General features: G+C 48.3%; 1 protein-coding gene across 2 annotated transcripts in view; it reads left to right on the forward strand.

The window, feature by feature from the left end:
- Positions 1-279: 279 nt before the first annotated feature.
- Positions 280-12,828, forward strand: part of TTLL11 (tubulin tyrosine ligase like 11) — a 79,852-nt gene continuing 67,303 nt past the window's right edge. Inside the window, exon 1 of one of the 2 annotated variants that reach the window (XM_060251408.1) lies at positions 280-463. The gene's annotated coding sequence lies outside the window, so the exon portion shown is untranslated. The remainder of the gene's footprint in view (positions 464-12,828) is intronic. The other variant, XM_060251406.1, reaches the window with a different exon arrangement.

Consider the following 12,828-nt stretch of genomic DNA (forward strand, 5'->3'; position numbering starts at 1 on the left):
CTTGCCCGGCAGGGGGTGCCCCCCTCCTCTCCCGGCAGCAGGAGGAGGCCGGCCTGCAAGCGGCGGCGGCGCCGGGGCAACGACTCGGGCACACGGAGGAGGAGGTGGTGGCGGCAGCGGCGGCGGCTCCGGGGAGCATGCTCAGTTTCCCCAGCGGCGGCGGCGGCAGCGGGAGCAGGAGCAGCCCCAGGCCGCCGGGATGGAGCCGCCACCGCCCGGAGCCGCCGCCGCCGCGCCCACCGAGGCCCAGCCGGAAGGAGAAGAGAGTGCGGCCCAACCGGCCAAGGGGCCCCCGGGAGCCAGGGCGGCGCCCCACGGGAAGACGCGGGGAAGCGCAGGCGGGCGACGAGGCGGGGCCAAGGCGCAGCAGCGCCTCCGACGGCCCGTCACCGTGGACAGCTCCAAGGCGCGCACCTCGCTGGACGCGCTCAAGATCAGCCTGCGCCAGTTGCGCTGGAGAGAGGTAAGGTCGGGGCGCACGGGCAGGCCAGGGCAGGGCAAGGGGCGGCAGGCACAACGGCTCCGGAGAGGGATTGACCCGGCCTGCCCGCGGCTCGCCCAGGAAGGGCTTTCCCGGGCCCTGCCATCTGTCACTGGAGATCCCAGGGATTGAACCGGCGACCTTTGCGTGCGAAGCAAGCCCTTGAGCCCTAGCCCACGAGGAGCCAGCTGCCTTACGCCCATCCGGCTCAGCAGCTCTTCAGGGAAAGGCTTTTCACTAGCCCGGGATGCTGTACCTGGAGATGGGGGGAACCAATGAAACCAAGTTTCTCAAGTTGTGTTATCTACTATGTCTGGTAGCAGCTCTCCAGGATCCTGGGCAAAGACAGGACTTTTATCTTGGTTAGTTTGGAGGGCGGATCAGCCCATTAAACAGCCCAGGGAACTGGCCTTGGGGCTACCTGTCACTGGTGTCCTACTCAGCTCTCTGCTCAACTATGGAAGCCAACACTTGTACAGTTGGCAACTCCAACCTCCCTTGCAAATGTTGAGTTGATAGGTAGGGTGTATGTATGTATGTAAGGATGGCTGGATTAAGAGCCCCGTGGCGGAGAGTGGTAAAGCTGCAGTACTGCAGTCGGAGCCCTCTGCTCACGACCTGAGTTCGATCCCAGCGGAAGTTGGTTCAGGCAGCCGGCTCCAGGTTGACTCAGCCTTCCATCCTTCTGAGGTCAGTAAAATGAGTACCCAGCTTGCTGGGGGGAAAGTGTAGATGATTGGGGAAGGCAATGGCAAAGCACCCCGTAAAAAGCCTGCTGTGAAAACGTTGTGAAAGCAACACACCCCAGAGTCGAAAATGACTGTTGCTTGCACAGGGGACTACCTTTACCTTTATGGATGGATGGATATTCCTGGGAAAACTGCCACACCAGTGCCTGTGCCACAGATGATGTGCACCTGAGTGATTATGAGATCATCACTAGCAAATGCATGTGCTCCTCTATGTAGTTTGCTTAAGAAGTAAAGCTGTCTTGTTTGTGTTGGATAGTCTGTGCATGAGGAGTCTTGCCCTGCGCTACAGCAAGTGCCACACAACGGTGCATAAAGCAGGCCTGGCATTCTGCTGTTTTATTCTCCCGTTACTTATAAAAAACACAGGCGAGTCTTTTGGAAGTTCAGTCTGAGGTTAGTTGTGGCTCTGCTTCCTGAATGAATTCCAGCGGCATCTTCTGCCAGGAAGGGGGAGAAAGACTCTGATTTGAAGATGGAGCAAATGAGAGTGAGGGTTTGTGCACCAGGGATGTTCCTTAACTGGGGCACCTCTTGGGACAGCCTGACCTTTCCCAACCTTTGCTGAGACTCTTTGGGGCTTTCTGTGCTCAAAATTGGACATGGTCTCCTGACCCCTCGTCATATTTGTTGCGCCCCTCGGGATATGTTCCAGCTTGTCTATATCCTTCTTGGGAAAGTTAGAGGTCTTCAGTGAAAGGACTAATTGGTGAAAACCATCTTGTTTTCATTACTGCTAATCTACTGCTAAATCCATTCTTTTTTCAAACAGCAAGTATTGGAGTTGCATGTTTGAATGGGTCATAGTGTGTGTGGGGGAAACCCTAAAAAAATGGCCTCCCTCCCCAAAAGGGGTCTTTATGGTCAGCTGTCTCCATCTCTAGTCCAAGATGCTGTAAAACTAGACCAAATGTGTGGTTTGTGCCAGAGTAATCATTGAAAAGGACATCTTGGCAGGGCACATACTTAGGTCTTGTGCTTCACATTCTTGGGAAGGTCAGAATAACAGCAGTGCCCCCATCTCCTCATGCTCTATACATGCAGGGCTGCTGTATAGTCTCTGCTGGTTCTCAACATTCCATCTCATTTGAATGTAGCTGTGAATTGGACCCCAGAATCGGGTTATGCAGAGAGGAGGGAGCAGGGGTCCAGGGCAAAAGTGATTCTGAGGCCTTGGGCAGAGTCCAGGATGGGGCTCATAATCACTACCACCACTCCATCCCCTTGGACACTCTGTTGAGCTTCCCCCCCTCCACAGTAGGATCACCTTCCCCCCCCCCCATCCCTGGCCCAAGCACAGGCAAGCCCCTTATCCTGTGCAACTTGGGCAGAATCCACAGCCACTATCAGAGGCCAGCTGCTCAAGCTCCAGACTGGGTAAGTGGAAATGTCAGCTGCTACCAATGAGCCAACTGCTCAAGCTCCAAATGGGGCTGGTGCAAACAGCGGCGAGATTTTTCTTCCTTCCCTCTGTCAAGAGGCTGGGGCAATTGGAGGCCCTCCAGCATGGGGCAGCTGCCCCAGGTGTCCATTGGTTGAGACCACACCTGGGAGAGAGCCAGATCCTTAAAGGACCAATAAGAGCAAGGAGTGGGATTGACTTTGTCCCGGCAATATCCTTGCGTTGCCTTTTCCTGCTAGTCATGTGGGATGGTCAAGGAATCAAACTAAGTGGGTATCTCATCCAGCTACCCACCTAGATTCTGATATTTCAGTAGATGTTGACCTTTGCTTTTGGGCATCTTTGCAGTCTGAGGGCTAAACACTTGGTCTGATTTTGCAAAACATAGAAGCTGGAGATCTTCCTAAGTTGAATTTTGTGACCAGTCTGGGCTGCAATAGAGTGGCAACTGCACAAACAAGGCTGCCAACTTTTCCTTCCTTTTTCTTTTGGTGTCTTTTTCTGTGGCCTCCTCTCCCCTATCCTGCTTGCCCTCCTCCAGGTGCTGCTTTTGTAAATTTTCCATTCCTTTTTCATCTCCTCCTGTCCCACTATGACTGTTTCTAGGAGTGAGTTTTGCACTCTGGAGTCCTTGCGATCAGTTGCCCTGCAACTGAGCCAAAAGAACTCGTTCTGCTCAATTGGGTCTTTATGAGAAGTTTCTACAGCTTCACAGTTCTTTTGATAGACACCTTGGAAGGCTGACAGAGGGCTTTGCTGAGCTTTGACAGATGTATTTCATTCATCTCAAAGCAAGCGTGGATCTTTTGACAATTGCTCATACTCCACACTGAAGGTTTTACAAACATTTCCGCTAACTGCTCTAATTTAGTGCCAGTCACCCCCTTGCATTCTGAAATTGGTTCAAAAACTAAGCAGGGTTGACCCTGGTTAGTCCCTGGTTGGGAAATGACCCAAGAAGTTCAGGGCCTCTACATGGGGGAAGGTGATGGTAAACCACTTTTGTTCATCACTTGCTTGGAATGCCCCATGGATGGAGTCACTGTGAGTCACTTGTGACTCCACAGCACATTCTTCTGCATTCTTCTTCTTCCTCTTGTCCATGCACTTCCAAGCATTTTTTAAAAATTGAAATGATTCCAAAGACACTATAACATTCTTTGCTTGCCATTCATTTTCTCAGAAAATCCCAAATATGTACACACAATCTTGCTCTGCCCTGATGTTTTAGGATGCACTTGATCCTGGCCATACATTGTTTTATTTGCTCCTCTGCCCACTGACCCAATGAACTTTCCAAGGCTTCATGCAATTCTTAGAATGCACTTCATCTTGTGTTCAAGGGAGAGGGGTGTCAAGCATACAAAAGGTTCAGCAATGATGCCCCTGATAAAGAGTTCTTCGTAACGCAAAGGTTTTCAAAACTGTAACAGAGCCTGATCTTTTGAGAAAAATAGGCAACCCACTTAGAAAACAAGCTGAGGGGTTAAGCAGATGTTAACAGAGGGGGTTGCCTTGCTTGCATGCTTCTCCCTTATAATGGCTGCTAGAATACAATGGGCATTGTGATGTCATTGTGGGGTGAAATGCCCCACCTCTTGCTGCTGAGAGATAGTGGCCTGAGGAGAGAGTGGTGTCAGACCCAGAGTCAAGGAAAAGACAATTGAAGTTCAAGATCTTTATTCCAGCTTCATGGGCATACACACGCATTGTCGGAACTAACCTCTCTGTCATTTTCCCCAACTTATAAACCTTTGCCCTGACCGTTATAATTCAAGCCAAAGTGCGCCAAGCAAAAGTGGGGGTTTTGTGCAGGTTTTTTGCTAAGCTCTCATCATCACAGGTGCTCACTATCAGTTCATGGTTCTCATCTCCTCGAACTCTTTGACCTTGGTTACCTGGCAACTAACTAATTCCCAGACATGCCATCCTCCCTCCAGATAAGCAACAAGTTACAGATATATCAAAGGCACAGCAAGCGCAGCATAGCATTGAAGCACAGCATAGCATTGTACAATTGAATACACATGACGAGGAACAAGATGGAGTGACTCTTGACAAGTGGTGGTGGAATGTACTCCACAGTGACAACAGAATATACATCACACATTCAGCTGGGCATTACGCTGGAAAGAAGGGGGAAAGGTGTGGATTGTGGCAGCCCTCTCTGAGTCTCTCTTGACATCCAGTTAGGCACTCAGGTTGGAATGTGCCAAAGAATGGGAGGAGAATAAAAGTGTATACCGTTCTCAGGAGTCCATAACTGAGCATTGGGAGTGACCTCTGGGCCCGTAATCTGAGCCCTGGCCCTTGTTAGCTGATAGAGCATTGATTGAAATATTTCAGCTCCTCCTTTTCATCCTGTCTCCCCACCTCCAAGAGGTGTTTTTTCTAACCTAAAGCAGATTCCAGTTTTTTTTTTAAAAAAGATTCCATTAAACTCCAATCAAATCCTAATAAAACAATAAACAACCAGCTGCCAATAAAAATAATCAACAGCTGGTCATTAAATAACATGGTAAAAACAGCAAGTGGCAAATGAGAAGACAGAAACAGAAACTGAGATCTCAGCTCAAAGAGAAGGGAACCGTTTCTGCCTTGCCACTTAAAGCATAGCTAAGAATATGCTGAGCAGAGTTCTCTTGGGACAGGATTCTCTCCATGCCGGATGTGATCGTTGAGGCCTTAAATTAAGGGATGAGTGAACTCTCCCTGTTTTGCTTCTTTTTATAGCCTGTCTCTGTTTTTGTCAATCTTTCTGTCATTGGCTTTGTATTTTCGTTTGTATTGCGGATGCGCATGCTCTTTGTAGGCAATGTACATAGCATTTGCACATATCTAGCACACCATTCATATATATATTTATTGGCTCTCAAGTGACATTGAGAAATGTTTGCATTTTACCCCAACATTTCAGTCCAAGGATACAGAAAACATTGAGGGAGAAACAAAAGGAATCATGGGTTTGGTCTGCACAACAGAGAAGAGAGTTCAAAACAGGGGTTTTCAAGTTACAAGGGATTCCAGTGCTCCTGGGGAGGGGAAGATATGACGGTGGGAACAGACAGTTATACAAGAGAAGGAGACAGAGACAAAACGGTGCTCGGCCACCTTCCAGTCTACTTCCCATCCCAACGGTGGTAGGTAGTGGGACCAAGAGGAAATGCTCGTCTCCGTCACTGGTGTTATGCAACGGCAGGTCCATCAACAACAAGACCTCGATCCTCAAGGAGTTTCTACTCCAACAGGATGTGGACCTGGCTTGCATGACCGAGACCTGGGTGCGGGACGGAGAGACAGTAGCTCTCTCCCAGATGACCCTCCCAGGTTACTCGGTCTTTCACCAGTCACGGAGTAACAGGCGGGGGGAGGGGTAGCGTTGTTCATACGGGAGGGTTACACCTTTCGGGCTCTCCCGGCCCCAAAGATCAATGGCATTGAATGTGCCGGCCTGACATGGGATGTTGGAGAGGGGTTGGCGATCTGGCTGGTGTACCGTACTCCCAACGCACCAGCCAGCGCCTTACCATCACTATTGGAGGCAGTGGCGGGCTGGGCATTGGAGTTCCCGGGGCTTATGGTCCTGGGTGACTTCAATGTCCATGCCGATGACACGGCCTCCACTCAGGCGATGGACCTAGTGTCTTCCATGGCGACACTGGGGCTCTCTCAATTTGTCACAACTCCCACGCATCAGGCCGGGCACACATTAAACCTGATCTTTGCATCCGGGATTCTGGTGAACGATATCGCGGCTGAAGCGGTTCCATGGTCGGATCACCTAGCCCTTAAGGCCCGTATGGAGACGTTGCCCCAACCCTGTATGGGCGGAGAGCTTATTTTGGCTCGCCCTCGGGGCTTGATGGACCCGGAACGGTTCCAAACAGCCCTGAGGGATCCCTGGCCCACTGGCAATTCCCTCGATGACCTGGTGGAAGCCTGGCAGGGCCAGCTATCCAGGGTTATCGATGAAATTGCACCTCGGCGCCCTCTGCGCCCTCGTAAGAGGCTGGCTCCGTGGTATACCTTGGAATTACGCCAGCTGAAACAAGGGCTCAGACGACTAGAGAGACGGTGGAGGCATACTCGGGACGAAGCGACGAGAACATCCTACAGAACGCTTATGAGGTCTTATGAGATGGCAGTCAAGGCTGCAAAGAAAGAATACTTCGCAGCCAAGATTGCATCTGCAAAATCGCGCCCAGCACAATTGTTTAGGGTAATTGGAGATCTCATAACATTGCCACAAGGCAAACCAAACATTAGAGAATCAGAGATAGGCTGTGAGGCATTTGCGAAATATTTTGCAGATAAAATCTCATCGCTCCGCCAAGACCTGCCTATCACATTAGATACAGTAAGTGAAACTGAGGCTCCGCGCCTGTCTTCAGATTTAGTACTGGACCACTTCGACCCACTCAGCCTGGAGGAAGTTGATGGAATTCTCTCTGCTGCTCGCCCAACGACATGTGATTTGGACCCTTGCCCCTCTTGGCTGATTAAATCTTGCCAGAGGGAGCTTAGATGTCCTTTACGGGACATCATAAATAGATCCCTCCTAGAGGGGCATTTTCCAACGTCTCTAAAAGAGGCCTTGGTCTGCCCCCTCTTGAAAAAATCTACAGCAGACCCAGCCGAATTGGCAAACTACCAACCGGTGTCCAATTTACCATTTTTAGGTAAAATTATCGAGAGGGCAGTGGCGTTGCAGCTACAGAGATTTCTAGATGACGCTTCTGTCCTAGACCCGTGCCAGTCTGGCTCCCGACCAGGCCACGGGACGGAGACGGTCCTGGTCGCCTTGGTGGATGACCTCCAGCGGCAACTGGACTGAGGCAGTGCGGCAATACTGATGTTACTAGACCTGTCGGCTGCATTTGATACAGTCGACCATCAGTTGCTGATCCACCGCCTCGCCGACATAGGGGTTGAGGGGCTGGCCCTACAATGGCTTTCTCCTTCCTCATGGGTCGGGGACAGAGGGTGGCGATTGGGGGTGAGCGATCCCAGAGGCGCACACTTGATTGTGGGGTGCCCCAGGGAGCAGTTCTCTCCCCGATGTTATTCAACATCTATATGCGCCCCCTCGCCCAGATTGCCCGGAGATTTGGGCTGGGTTGCCATCAATATGCAGATGACACCCAGCTCTATCTACTAATGGACGGACGGCCCGCCTCCGCCCCGGGGAACCTGGATCAGGCTTTGCGGGCTGTTGCAACGTGGCTTAGACTGAGTGGGCTGAAGTTAAATCCAGCGAAGACAGAGGTTCTCCATGTGGGTCGTGGCACTCTGGGAAAGGAAATATCCCTCCCGGCCTTTGACGGGGCGCCGCTGAAGACGGCGCAGCGGGTAAAGAGCCTGGGTGTTTTACTGGAGCCTTCATTATCAATGGAGGCCCAGATAACAGCCACTGCCAAGTCAGCATTCTTCCACCTGAGGCGGGCGAGGCAGTTGGCCCCTTTCCTAGAGCGTCGGGACCTAGCAATGGTGATCCATGCGATGGTCACCTCAAGACTGGACTACTGTAACGCTCTCTACATGGGGCTGCCTCTGTACCGGACCCGGGAGCTGCAGCTAGTGCAGAATGCGGCGGCCAGGCTGTTACTTGGTCTCCCAAGATGGGAGCATATACGGCCAGGGCTGCGCGGACTGCACTGGCTGCCGATCGTATACCGGATCCAGTACAAAGTGCTGGTCATAACCTTTAAAGCCCTATATGGCCAAGGACTGACCTACCTGAGGGACCGTCTCTCCCCATATGAGCCCCAGAGAGCACTGAGGTCAATGGGAAAAAACAGACTGAATATCCCTGGGCCAAAAGAAGTTAAACTTCAAAGCACCCGCACTCGGGCCTTTTCCGCTGCGGCCCCACAACTCTGGAACCAGCTCCCAGAGGAGGTGCGGGCCCTGCGGAACTTAGACCAGTTCCGCAGGGCCTGCAAGACCGTCCTCTTTAAACAGGCGTTCACCAATGACTAAATTAATACTTACCGCCAGATTAATAATGTTTACCGCCAGTATCAGATCTAGGAATGTTTTAATCATTTATTGGTTTTAATGTGAATTTAATATGAATTTATTGTTTTATTATTGTGTTGTTCACCTTAAATGTTGTTAGCCGCCCTGAGCCTGCTTCGGCGGGGGAGGGCGGGATACAAATAAAATTTTACATTACATTACATTACATTACAAAAGCAGAGATGATGAATTTGTAATAATTGCTGCTAAATTGTTTGGGACTTGGCTTCCTGAACGGCTGCCTTCTGCTGCCTATGTGCGATCACCTGCTAAGATCTTGGGAAGCCCTCTCCCATCAAAACTTAGGCACGTAGCAACTGCAGAGAGGGAATTTCTGTGGCTGAATCCTGTTACTGGAACTCTCACCCAACTGAGAGCCACCAGGTGCCTTCTTTGTTATGTTTTAGGCTACCTCCTAGCATGTAGAGTGTGTGTTTCGTCTTCACTCCTTTTAATTTCCTGTGACATTGGCTGTTGGACTTCTCCATGCCTGAAGGTCCTCTTCGGTTTCATAGTGAAATTTTAATTTTTTAATGGATTTTCAGTGACTGAGATACAAAACAGGACTGAATTGTGGTATGAATTCTGCTTTTGCCAGGGACCACTAGTTGGCCTTAGAAAAGCCCCTCGTTCACAGCCTCTCTCACCAATCTGCAATGTGGACAATAATGATACCAGTCTACTTCAATAATACTGGCCTACTGGTTTTATGCTGTAAACTGCCCTGAGCCCAATTTTGGAATAGGATGGAGTATAAATTAGATAAATAAATAAATACTTTACAGGGTTGTTGGTAAAAACTACAACTAGACAATGCATACACAATACTTCAAACACTTGTAATTGTTATGCAAATATTTGATACTAAAACAAATACGAATAACAGTAGTAATCTTAATAATGTCCTATGTTTTGGTTTGTCAGTGATTTGTAAATTGAGAGAAGGGCAGCACTCTGTTCTTTTTTTTTTAACTGACTGGCCAGTAAAACTGAAAAGGACCTTTCCCCATAGCCACCTGTCTGAAAAGAGTTCTGAAGTTCTTTAAAGATTGATGCATATTCATATGGGAACAGGTGACTTTTTATTAGGCAAGTCTGTCTGTTTGTTTGCTGTGATTTGTTTTTCCTTAGAAAGCTTAAGACCGTACAAATTTGTCACATAAAGCAATTGAAATATATCAAGTAATTTTATAAAATACCAAGCATTTTGAAATAGCAAAATTGTCAGTTTGAAAAGTTGCCTGCTCTCTCCATAGGTACTAAACTATGTCTTCTCTGAGCAGATTTTCATGTCTTTTATGCAATTTATCCCTTTATTTTATATAATGTTGTTGGTTTTGCTAGGGGGGTGGTTAATAAGTCCCTGGAATTCTTGTTTGGACTTTCTGGTGATACACTTTCAAACTTATCATAAGGGTTAGAAACTTGATTTTAAAATAAAACAAAATAGAAGTAATTCTCAGGAAGCTAAATGTTGTGTGTCCAAACACTCTCATGGAATCATAATGTGCACAGAGCCCTGCACTTGGGGTGTGGCCAGGTGGAGGCCAAGGAGTGTGGGGATTTTTGTGGCTCCTGCTTGCTTCCTCTTCAGGACATTGCAGCCCCCCCTCCCCATCCTGGAGTAGGAACTAAGACATTTACTCAACAATAGAAACTAATATTGCAAATGGGGTGGGGGAGATGGAAGATATTGTAAGTGTTGCAAGCTACTTCAAGGACTTTATAGTTCGAAAACCAGTTATAAATGTAGTAAAGAATAAGGCAAATGGCAATGAATCAGGTGAATGGCAGTTGTAGAGTTATGGTTATGATGGCCCCTCTCCACCTGTGAATCCATTGAGCCGTTAGCCTTGCTACTGAGTTAAGTGAAAGCTGTCAGTCTCTGTGGAGAGTTTGCCTTTCTGATTGGCTGCATAACCAGGCTTGAAGTTTTCTCCTGCTGCGGTTGTGTTTGAGGGTGACAATGCTTATTAACGGGGAAGAGGGGGAGAGAGAAAAACAGTCCAGCATCTCTGATGGGTAGCTAATTAAGGAGAGAAAACGTTTGGATTCACAAGACTGGAAGAGCTTTGTTTCTCACCACTGCCCTTTCTGGTGAGGGCTTTTTCTCTGCCAACCCATTCCCAATTTTGCTAACTGGTGACACCCTCCATTTCCCATAAGGGCCCAAGGGTGTTCCTTGTCTCCTCAGCCAAACAATAAACACCCACTATTTGGCACCCATTCTCTGGATAGGCTAGGATTTGAAGTGGGAGCTACTGATCTGTGAGCCTCCTGAAAAAGGGTTTGCTGCGATCATCATCTAAAAGAAATAAAGGATCCCCCTTATTTTGTCCGGGTGTATCCTTTTTATTCACACACGAGTGTATACAGGTTTAATATACTGATTGATTAAATCATGCATAAAGCTAAGGTTAATTAGTTGACCCTCTTCTTTGAAATCCTTCTCGTTGGGGCTGGCCCTGATTCTGGCTTTGCCTGGCTGATGCCCCTTCACCCTCTGTGGCAGCCGGAAGCTTGGGTGGGGGAAGAGGGGGCTGTGCTGGAGCAGCATCCAGGCACAGTGGATACCCTGCAGCTGCGACAATGTACAATAATATCAATCTGTGATATATAATGGATATTTTAAAACAAGCAGCACATTAAAAACATATACACCAATTTTGAAACTCACAGGTGCCAGCTGTTTTTTAAAGTCAGCAGCATCCTAAAACAGCAGCTCCATAATTCAGCAGCTACATCTCAACAAATTAAAATTCCCTGGAAAGAGGACCAGTTTCAGCAGTTGCCAAAGAGCCAGTCAGGATGGGGTGGGAGAAAGTCCCCTAGCTTGGCACTGCAGCCAAGAAGACACCCGCCAGCTGACTGCCATACCCCAGGGAGAAGGACCTTTGATAACAGACTCCAGACAGGGCTATAAACATTTTTGCCTTTTAGAGCTTTAAAGCTAAGGACTGGCACTTTGAATTGAGCCAGGTTAGAAATGGACTGGTACTGAAGCTGGTGCAATAAAACGTGTGCCCCTAGAGCAGTTCTGATCAGCAGACCAGGGACTAGCGCGGGGGTGGGGTGGCCAAACTGCAGCTCGGGAGCCACATGTGGCTATTTCACACATATTTTGTGGCTCTTGAAGCTCCTACTGGGCGACTTGGAAAAGGCATTTCTCTCTCTAAATCACTTCTCCAAGCCAGCCAGTAGCTTGGAGAATGCATTTAAAGTTGCTTTCTTTCCACCCCTCTCTCCCTCACCTATCTATTTATCTATCATCTATCTATCTAATCTGTCATCTCCTTCCTCCCCCTCTCCCTCCCTCCTTCCTTCCTGCTTTCAAACATCAGATGTTCATGTCTTGTGGCTCTCAAACATCTGACATTTATTCTATGTGGCTCTTACGTTAAGCAAATTTGCTTAACGTAAGAGCCACATAGAATAAATTTCAGATGTTTGAGCAAATTTGCTTAACGTAAGAGCTTAGTTAGTTACTATAATGGATCTAGAGCCTACTCTCTATTTGTATTATGTTTTCTGAAATGAGATTTTAACTGGTTTCATTGATGCCGGCTGCCCTGAGTTGGGTTGATTGGGAGAAAAGCAAGACATTAATGTTGCAGATCAATAGCAAAGAGAAGCATAATACGTCCCCAGCCATATTCTGCACAAGCAGTAATTTCTGAATCCTCTTCAAAGGGCTGTCCTACATAAAGCATATTACAGTAGTCTTGTCTGTGTGTCGACAGCACATGAGAGACTGTGGTCTGATCCCTTGGATTTGAGAAGGAAAACAAAAGTTCAAAAATTGACCCCACCAGATATAGTCGCTTAAGTCTTTTTGGTTTCAGGGTTTGATGGGCTGCCAGTAGATTTTGAATTTGCTCCCTGAGTGGTGCTAGAATTTCTTCTTGCGGTTTTGAGGAGGGAGGCTAGCAGAAACAAGGTTGGCTAAAATTGGATTTTGTTCTAACACGATCCAAGCATTTCAGGCTGACTTGCTGAAGGAGTCAGCAAAGGTGCAAGCAGGAACTTTGTTGATTATGTATGAAGGTGTTAATCAGAACGGATAACGCTTCTGAACAGTCCGCCGAACAAATCCTTTTGGAATGAGATGACACCATCGTCCGCTCACATGATTTGCATAATATCACAGAATTAGCATAATTAGCTAAAAAAAAAAGCTG

The sequence above is a fragment of the Heteronotia binoei genome, chromosome 12 (assembly GCF_032191835.1).
Source record: "Heteronotia binoei isolate CCM8104 ecotype False Entrance Well chromosome 12, APGP_CSIRO_Hbin_v1, whole genome shotgun sequence".
In the NCBI taxonomy this organism is placed as follows: Eukaryota; Metazoa; Chordata; class Lepidosauria; order Squamata; family Gekkonidae; genus Heteronotia; species Heteronotia binoei.